This window comes from Anas acuta, chromosome 2, assembly GCF_963932015.1.
Source record: "Anas acuta chromosome 2, bAnaAcu1.1, whole genome shotgun sequence".
Taxonomy (NCBI): domain Eukaryota; kingdom Metazoa; phylum Chordata; class Aves; order Anseriformes; family Anatidae; genus Anas; species Anas acuta.
This window is the reverse complement of record NC_088980.1, coordinates 139,352,063-139,358,146: the sequence shown is the minus strand read 5'-3', so window position 1 is coordinate 139,358,146 and position 6,084 is coordinate 139,352,063. Positions and strand designations below refer to the sequence as shown.

The 6,084-nt window shown below is 35.1% G+C and overlaps 1 long non-coding RNA gene across 2 annotated transcripts; it reads right to left on the bottom strand.

The window, feature by feature from the left end:
• Positions 1–546: 546 nt before the first annotated feature.
• LOC137851837 (uncharacterized) lies at positions 547–5,822 on the bottom strand. 2 transcript variants are annotated; one of them, XR_011093518.1, is made up of 4 exons: positions 5,676–5,822; positions 3,367–3,442; positions 2,580–2,669; positions 547–1,130 (listed from the first exon to the last, which is right to left on the bottom strand). It is a non-coding gene; the product is annotated as an uncharacterized lncRNA (long non-coding RNA). The 2 variants fall into 2 exon arrangements; XR_011093519.1 differs by lacking the exon at positions 3,367–3,442 and having other exon boundaries at positions 550–1,130.
• Positions 5,823–6,084: the final 262 nt, after the last annotated feature.

The window sequence follows — 6,084 nt, the reverse complement described above, 5'->3', positions numbered from 1 at the left end:
TTAGTAATTTGTCACTGTAGTAATTAATTTATGTGAAGAAGAGTATGGTGCAGAACCCAGATTTTTGTGTGTGTAGAAATGTAGCTTTATACCAAGTTTTTAAGAATATTCCTTCTCATCCTTTATTCTGAGTTATGGTACCTGAATTTTTGTTTAGTTTGAATGGTGTTTAATATTTGGAATGTTAATAAATTTCACTGATTAGCTTTCTAAAAAGTATTTATTTTGCGGCAATGTATATTTTCATACTGCATAGGGCTTGACCAACTGCCTATGAAATTTCTATGATATCATTAAATATACTACCATATAAATTATTTTGTATAAATATCTGACACATATTCTAGATTTTGTTCATAAAGTTCCCGTTTGTTTTTTTTAAAAGTAAATTATGTGATATGAGCTGCTTCAGAAAATGGAACAACCAAAAAAATAAAAAAATAAACTAGAAAATGGATCAACCAAAAAAACTAAATGCTATTTTATTTATCCTGAACAAGGATTTCCACCGAAGATTTGCCATTAAGCAGAAATATTCAGGGCAGAGGGATTTCTTTTTAGAACTATTTGTGGTTTCACTTAAAACCTCAGAATGAAGTATTTGGGTTTCCAACAAAAGATTCACATATATTGGTGTTATGGTTGAAAACTTTTTATTGAGTTTCCACCTCCAATTTCACTAAGGAAATCAACAATTAAATATAAATGGGAGACAATAATTATTGGCTTTCTGAAGAAAAATGTGGGAAAAATTGCATTTCCTGCCTCTTCCCTCTATAAGTTAACTAACATAAGGGCATGATATAGACTTTCAAGTGCATTCTTATTTCTGTACCTCTGTAGCTCATGCATAACTGAGACAAATCTGCTGGAGACATAGTCACATAAAGCTACAGGTGATAAACCAAGCAGAGGAAATATTCCTTACTGTGATCAAGTACCAAATACAGAATTTTATGGAAAAATGTTTTTGGTTGTGTATCTTCTTCATTAACACACAAAGGAGAAACACTGTTTTCCTTGAGCCTCTTCAAAAATAATGCATGATTTGAGAGCAATTACAATTTGTGTAAGCCACAAGAATGTAGTCAATTTCCTATTCTGCATCCTGCAGCTCTCAAGAAGATAGCCTGGAAAAAATAAAATTAAAAAAAAATAATAATAATTAAAAAAAAAAGTAGCAGGAATCCTCTCCCAGTTCTAGCTGGTGCAACAAGCCTTTCTTGCTGCACATCCCCTTTGGCTATTGCCTCTAAACCTGATTCCAAACACACCTTTAATTGAGCAGCCCACATGGAAATGAAATTTGTCGTAACTAGGGAAAGAGTTATGCCATAACATACTGTCCCTTAATTCAAAGGAAAAAGGAGATCCACTCTGCAGAACAAAGTTCTGGTGTTCTGTATTGTCTGGACAATGCACTGAATTTCTCACCAGCTTTTACCAAACAAAAGACCAGCTCTTGAATGGGTTAAAAAAGCAGTATGCTATCTGCTAGATGCAGAAAGTTATGCAAACTGACTAAGCCAGCCCCTCCTGATGTTGGATACATAAGGGCATTAAGAAAAGGGGAAACCTGCATCTGCTCTATGTTTATAGACAGACATAAAATGATTATTGTAAGAATTGTAGATAATATGATCCAATGTGGATACAAACCTCTGGAGTATCCGAGGAATTCATTTTAGTTTTGAGAAGACTTTGATCTATCAACATTGCCATTTTCTGTTCTAAATAACAATTAAGCCATTACAGCAGCATAACTTAAGCCAAGTTTTCTGTAGATTTCCACCCCATAACAATAGATGTCAGACTGTAATAAGAGATAATTCATATAACAAAAGAAATCATCCAAATTTTGATCATCAAAAGAAAAATAATATTAAAAAAAAACACACAAAACACAAAACAACCAACACTGTAATATAAAATTTAATCTAAAAATAAAATAAAAAAAATTACATCTGCAGTTTTAAGCAAAGTACTGCTAGTTGAGTGATTAGATATCGTGTTTGACCATAAAGTATTCATGGCCTCCCTTTGTTCCAAAAGCTAGCTAAGCTGTGAATTTATATTACTTATTTGTCCAATATTTTATACTGTGGTGGAAGTAATTAAATATGTCAATAATTTGTTACTTTAGACTCCTTGCCTCAGAAATCTGGTTTCAATTCCATCTGGACTAACATCCACAAGCTTAACTGTTTCAATATATCCAAGGCCAAAAAAAAGATGTTTAGTGTTAAATCAAAAATCTGGGGAACATTTCAATGACTCAATCACAAAAATAAGAATCATTAGCAGTCACAATTTCAGTTCTAAAACTTAGCAAAATAGCTCTTGAACATATGAGTGCACCCCTAGATATTGTGGCTTCCCTAGAGACAGTGGACCTTGCTAAGATTTCACAGTGACAGAGATTAAACACAATGCTGAACAGGAAAACTTCAACAACAGTTGTTGCATTTAGCCAATGCCTTTGCCAAAAACATGCTGTTCAAGTTTGCTATAACTGGCATACACTGAACACAGTCTGTGCCATAAAGAAGAGAGAAGAAATGATCCTTAATGATCCTCACCTCTCAGTCCCTTGATTTTTCATGATTGACCAGTACCCATTTGGACAAGAGATGTGTAAGAGACATTTATTTCAAAGAAACCTGAAAAAACTGGGAGAGAGGGAAGGGATTAATCAAGAAGTAGATCTCCTTATTGCAGTTAAAGAAGTAAAATTATTTGTCCTCTTAAATCTTCCCTTCTCTTGTGTTTTATAGCACAATTTTACATATATATTTAAAGGAAAAGTGAGATTCTATTTTCTTTAACTGAAGATATCCACCCTAATTTTCTGTCATAAGTAAACACTTCACTGTGAAAGTATAACATAAATATACTAGATACTATTGCTTTTTATATTTGGCCATTTCAAATCTGAAATACTAGAATTTGCAGGTTAAAACCTTCCTGTTACATGTATTTGTCACTCCTTGAATGACAATCTCCAGCATTTTCCCTCCCTGAAGACCTTTTGAACTTTTTAGGGTAATTTGGAATATGTTCATTTGAAGATCCTGTTATTACTTCAATTTATTGTGATGCTATGTCACTCATAAAATGATTTGATCTGATTAGATGGTTAAAGCTCTTTTCTTAAGTTCTATTGAAAAGTTTTCATATAAATTTTTTTCATTTTGCTAACTCTTCTGTCTAACCTATTTTGTAGTGATAATGAAATCTCAACCATCATCCAAGTTGCACGGCTTACTGTTACTGAAGAAGTTACTCTTGAAGCCATAACCTCACTACTCTCTTACAACAGCTCCTCCCTGTGTGATCATCTAACAACTCACTTCTCCAAGAAAATACCTGAATATATTTCACCACCAGCAGTTAACAAGGAAGCAAGAAATCACTTGATCCCAGTAGATCAGCAGGGGATGCGCTAAAACCAAAACAAAACCATTAATCTCCAGGTGATTCTAATGTCCAACCTACTTACCCAAAAGCATTGGTAAGCTTTTCTTAACTTGTACTTAACATTGTTCATGTTTACAAAATAAGTTAACCAAACTAATGCTCCTCTATTTACTCAGCTGAACTGTACTATCCTCCTGCTGCTCTGCTTGATCTTGCAGGTGACAGGATACAGTTTAGAGAAACTCTAAAATGTTTTAAAGTACTTTTTCTTTTTGCTTCCTGTTACTTTTGCAATGTTCTTTGTTTTAATACTGCAAGGGGAAAAAAATTCTTCACAGTCTTCTTCACTTTTATTTATTTTTCACAGTGTTCAATCCTCCACAATTCTATGAATCCTAAATGCAGGGCTTAAGCCTGGTAGTGATTTAGAAATCCTAAGAATCTAAGAAACACTTCTAATTTAATTTAGTGGTCTTACCTTTTCTTGAAGAAAATAAGTCTTCCAAATCGATTTAAAAATCCAAGATGTTTATATAATCAAAATACCTGAATAACCACAGTGAAAATTCTTTATTTATTTTTGCTACTCTAGCAAATCACCCTGCACCTCTGCAGTAATAATATCCACCAAGAATTCCAACCAGCTAAGGCATGATCTCCACTTCCTGAGAACATGTGGCTGTTCTCAGGCTGTCGATTTTTCCAAGGGTATCTCTATTTGATCTCTTGAAACAGTTTTGTCCCGTATGAGGCTAAAGCCACTGACATATAATTTCTAAGTAAATCCATGGGCTGCTTTTTTGATAACGGGGTTATGCTAACCATGGCCCAGTCCTTGGAGATCTTGCTTGTACTAATCAAAAATGTAAAATATATCTGCTTAAGGTCCTCTAATTTCTAACCCCTCTATCCTTATCGGCTTTGGACAAATATTGCTTGGCCTGATGCCTTGTCAACAATATCATCCCTTGACACCTTAATAATCTTTGCTAGGACTGTTAGTACATATTTTAATCTTTTATTTGATTTCCATAAAACCTGTAGCGCTTTGTGAGCCTTCTCAGTCTTTCCAACTGGAGCAGCATTTACAGCATATTCTACAACTTTGTTATTCCCTCAGCTTTGCTTTTAAACTTCAGAAGGTCCACACCTCCTGTATTTTCCACATAACTGCAGTTGGTAAAATAAACTTCATAAATGGAGAATTATAAATAATAACAACAATAAATGCAGTAGTGGGGTCTAATGGGCCTACATTAGCTATAGCAGTTAAAAGTGACATATATTACACTATGAAACAAGTTTGATGAAAAAAAAGATACATTTTTTGTTCTGAGGGCTATTCCTGTAGTGATTGAGTTTGTGATTAGAACTATCTGTGCAAATTTAACAATTTCTTTATCCATTAATTGACTTACTTGAGGAAGTCATTATCACTAAATGTATTTCATGACCAATCAGGTTCTGAACTACCATGCATCTTTAAAACTGCATGGTTTTGGAAACTGCCAGTTTTTAGAGGTTCCAATACTTCATGTCTGATACTGCTCTAATCTGCAAAAGTGCTTGTGGTCTTTCTCTACTGATGAGGTGAGTCTTGATGAGGATGGAAATAAATATGTTTACAGAAGGTTGAAAAGCCATACGTGGATTACTATTATGTAGGTTTCACACAATGGAAAAACCTAAATACCAATTAGAGCAGGAAACCATTCCCACCCCATTCTGTTCAGCACACAGAAAGACAAGGCAGTATGTGCCCTAATATTTTACAACCTGCCAAGAGAGAACAGATGGATGAGACAAACATATTGAGTTATAAATATGTCATCTGTTCCCAAGAAATCTCAAACCCCTAATTGGAGTCAATAGGCTGAATTTATACTGAGATCATAACCAATGAAGGGATGAGAGTTCTGTTCACCTACCACTACTTTTTAATCAAAATTGAGAGAACAATTTTTGCTAAGTTTATCATGTCAATAACAGTAACTAATACTGTTATCTTGGAATCTGAAAAGACTTGTTCACTGATACCTGGAAAAGTTAAGTGATAATATACAAAGAAAATGTAATTGTATTAAGCCTTTAGTGTCTCAGAATCATACTGCATTTTGCCATGCAGTACTGCGATCACTATCATTGGAAAATCTGTGTAACTGTTGTTTTTGCAAATGTGTCTCAATTTCTCAGAGGTATTTGTTAAAGTGTGTAGGTAACCAGATAACCAAAGGCAGGTAACCAAAGACTCTACCTACCCAGCAGGCTGGCAGCAGTCCCATATTAAGCAGATGCATCACTCACATGCACCACCCCAGAAGAGGTATGGCATTGTTTTGCATCATCCTGATAGAGCCGGAGAAGCCTCTGAAGATCATGTCATCAAGGGACAGAAACCTACAGCCACTGCTGGGAAAGAGAAACAGAGAGATGGAAGCCCTCGACAATTTAAATCCCAGATGGATTTCCACTCAAGTGGTAGCAGCTGTGGACCCAGCGTGCTGAGTCAGACCTCCAGCCAGTGAGGTTTTCTAAGAGGCTGTGGGTGGTACCTGACTCGTGGCTTGCGTGTTGTCAGCACAGAAGGAGGGATCCAGCTGCACTGACCAAAACATTGCACAGATAGTCCTTATAACATGTAATCTTCTCTGAGATCAGCAAGCACTG